Raw genomic sequence first — 3,769 nt, 5'->3', positions numbered from 1 at the left:
CTTCTTAGGGAGATGGGCTCCGTTTGATTGTTTTTAGGAAGTGATGTAATGCCGTCCGGGCCTGTCAAGCAGGCAGGGATTGCAAAAGCGAGAAGAGGCTGCTCCTCCAGCTGAGGCACCTGTGTGTGGGCTTCCCACCCTCTCTGCTTCTGCCTGCTGGGACGGCCCTGACACCATCCACTGCCCTCAGCACAGCGGGGCCAAGTGGCATCTACGCCCTGCGTGGTCTAGGCACAAACACCACACGTCTGTGTTAGGCTGGGTAGCTTCAGGTTGTCTTCTGGGGTGACAGAGCCAGTGCATCACAGTAACACCTCACTGTTTCCATCGAACGCAGTACTCATTTGATATCCCAAATGGCAGCCCCCAAAGCTGAGCTGGCTCTAAGAAATGGGTGAAAAAATGCTGGCCCACCTAGCATCCAGTATTTTGGAATAATTTTGGCAAAGAGAAGCATAAAAGCTTCTTGTTCAGAGCAGGTGGCTCTGAGGGCAGTAGGCGGCAAGGGGACAGAGGAACCTCAGCCACACCTGCCCCCATGCAGAAGGGTGTTTTTGGATCATAGGTTTGTTTGCTCCATTGCAAAATCAGCTGTGAGATCTAAAATTCACCTGTCTGCATCCAGCAGAGTCCTCAGCCCAGGTTTTGCTCTGGAGCATCCCAAATTTGAGCCAGTTTAGATGCTTGCCAAAACACTTTCCAGTACTGAACCGAGGAAGAAGAGATGCATGCTGCTCCCCCAGACATCAGTCTCTGTCAAAATTTAGTTTCTGGTGAATTACTGGAAGTTGGCAATGGTGAATCTTTCTATTCAAGCTGGTGGAAGAAGCTGAAGTGACTAATTGCTGCGCCGGTTCTGCAGCTAATAGCTTTTCTTAACACATTGATGCTTTTGTAGGTCATCAGTTATGGTTTCTTAGCTCAAGTAGCAAAGAAATAGGTCAGCGATTCATTTAATGGCCAGCTTGTTAATAGATTTAAAACGCTTGAATGACTGAGCTAACTAACAATTGGAACTGGTCACGTATCATTGGCAGTGTACCTTTATGCACTGCTTAAGACAGAGAGGGAAAAAAAGCAAGCTACAGCACTGCGGCTGCAAGAAGATAAAGAGGAGTTCTGACAGCACCAAGTGGCTGATAACCGTTTCTGAGAGACTTTCTTCAGTACCTGCTAATCCTTCCCAGACAGATGCTTCTGAGGTGAGAATTGTGCATGTATTTATGATTTTCTTGTTAAGAGGTTGCACAAGTTCCAAGTGTTAGTAATAGTGAGTAATTGATTCGGTTGCTTTCAATTATTGCTCATCCACATCGCAGCAGTGCCTGGCATTCCTAGTCCAGGGCTAGATCTTTTCCACTCCAAAAATATCAGCAGTCAAAAACCTCTTCCCAAAGAGCCGACTGATTTAATGTACAAAGGATGCATTATACCCCTTTCATTTCTTCCCTCTCTTTCCCCAGTTTGCCATTCTCCGTCTTCCTAATGCCAAGTGGGCTACAAACATTTTTCTCTCTGCTTACCATGTGCTGCAGTTCTGTCTGTGTACATTCTGTAGGTGTACCCCAGCTCACTCATCCCTCACTAAAACATGAGATAGACTGGAAGGGAAAAGAGGAAAGGGCTTATTTACTGCTCTTTTTTCCCCTCATATTTCTACTACACGAGACAATATCCTTTCCTCTTTTCACTTGAAGTCTTTCCAGATAGGTTATAGCATTTCCCACTTGGATTTCCAGCAATCATTTTTGACACACGTTCAGTTGAAAACTTATGGCTGCCCCTTGAGAGCAAGATAACCACCCACTGGTGTGTACCTAATTAATGATTTATAAGGCAAATTATAGTTCAGAAAGTGTGACTTCATGCCACATAACATTTTAATTAAGACTTCAGAGCAATACAAAGGCAACTTGGCATGCATTTAACTATTTCAATGCATGAAATGCAGCTGCTCCTGCAGAGCCAGTCCAAGCAGGAGTGCTCCTAGTAGCCACTTGCTCAATTTCAGCTTTTTTTTTTTGAGCCCTTTTTGTACCTTGTTAGCATGTTTTTTTGACTGCATTAGTGAATACAAAAGGAGGGAGTCCAAATTCAACCTGCTTTGAAATTGGAGATCTCGCTACCTTCAGCTGCACAAGAGCAGTGACCACCTCATGGCAAAACAAATGTGTGCATTTGGAAACCGGGGTGGCTGCAGCCACATAGGGTCACTGTGAGAGAGTCAAGTGGTGCCTGGTGATTTTATAGCCTTTTCTGTGCTGAGTGAAATCTACGATCCACCCTAGCAAAAAGAAGTGAGAGACAAATGTAAGCTTCCTGTGTGCTTTCGGTGGATGTCACCCAGCTGGAAACATTTGTGCATGTTTTAGGTACTGTTGGCAGTCGGGCTGTTTGCTAATCCCTTTTTAATCTGCGAAATGTTTGTATCGTGGAGATTCCAGGGACACCAGTGTCACAACTTAAGAAAAACAGCAGTGTTTTGCAATACTGCGGCCACCTGACTCACCCTCTTTTTGTTCCTTTTTCTACGAGAGCCCCAAGAACACCACAGCGGCTGAACCTTTGAGAGCAGTGGAGCATGTTGCTGGTGGGTGATAGAGCTGAACTTAAAAATTTGTGCTGGTGCAGCGTGTCTGCTGCAGAAGTCAGCAGCTGATGGGCCTGCTCTGAAGCGCAGACAGGGCCGGTGCCAGTCAAGTTCTGCCAGTCTGCTAGTTAGCATCTTATTCCTGCCCCTGAGAGCTGTTGGGAAATGACAGATAACATTTTCCCACAGGTCACCATGAAAGAAAGGGAAATTGCACTGCGTCGCAATTTGCTATGGCATTAAAAGCCATGCAAAAGGCCCCCAGGAGACAGAAAGGTGAGCAAAGCCCGTGGCAGCTCCCAGAGCCCTCCTCAGTGCTGGCTGCACCCATGCTTCTGCAGGCTGCAGGGATAGGTGGAAGCTACCGAAATAAAGTTGCCAGAATCACGCATGTGGGTCTGCGCAGCAAGTAAAGCACTCTGTCCAGCAACAATCCTCAGATCGTGGGCAAGTTGTCTTTTATTTCAGAGATTCTCAGGAAGGAAATTTACAGTTTTCTAAGATCAGTGCCACCAGTGAATGCTAGAACAGTGCTTAAAAAATGAGATACTGGCCCTAACTGAAACGGCACAGCTGAAATTAGAGGGTAATAAAAGTATAAAACCCAGTATGTGACATTTTTACAACCTCTCTGAATAACTGCTTGTGTACATTTCTGCTCAGTTTTATTGCCTTTTTCTTTATTTTTCACCTCTACACATCACGAACCATAAAATTGTGGCTAAAATATTTTGGAGACTTCGACAGGAGCCAAAAGAAAATATACAATTATAGTTGAGCAGACGCAGATGTTTGTTTCTAAGTTCCTTTTCAACAGAATGAAAGCTTCCAAGGAGGACAGATAGCATCTCCAAATTCACCTGGAGTTAGCACAGAAAGATAACTGCTAGCAGATGCTCTGTGCCGTCTCAGAGAAAAAATCCCAGCCTGCACACTGCAATGCCAGGAATCGATTTTCAGGCACTTCTATTAATTCCAACAGTAAAGCCCTGTGACAGAAATGTAGAGGTTATTCACCTCCTGCATTTGGTCAAATGGCCAGAAGCAGAGTGTGACTGAAAGAAAGTGCACTGCTTTTAAAAGGGTCTGGGTTTTCTTCTTGATCCTTTCTGTATTAATAATGGCTTTGATTACTTGCAGAGCAGCACAGGGGAGTGCTAGTTAAAGGCTTTCCCCATT

The sequence above is a fragment of the Tympanuchus pallidicinctus genome, unplaced genomic scaffold, assembly GCF_026119805.1.
Source record: "Tympanuchus pallidicinctus isolate F22 unplaced genomic scaffold, pur_lepc_1.0 scaffold26, whole genome shotgun sequence".
NCBI classification, from domain to species: domain Eukaryota; kingdom Metazoa; phylum Chordata; class Aves; order Galliformes; family Phasianidae; genus Tympanuchus; species Tympanuchus pallidicinctus.
This window is presented reverse-complemented; position numbering follows the sequence as displayed.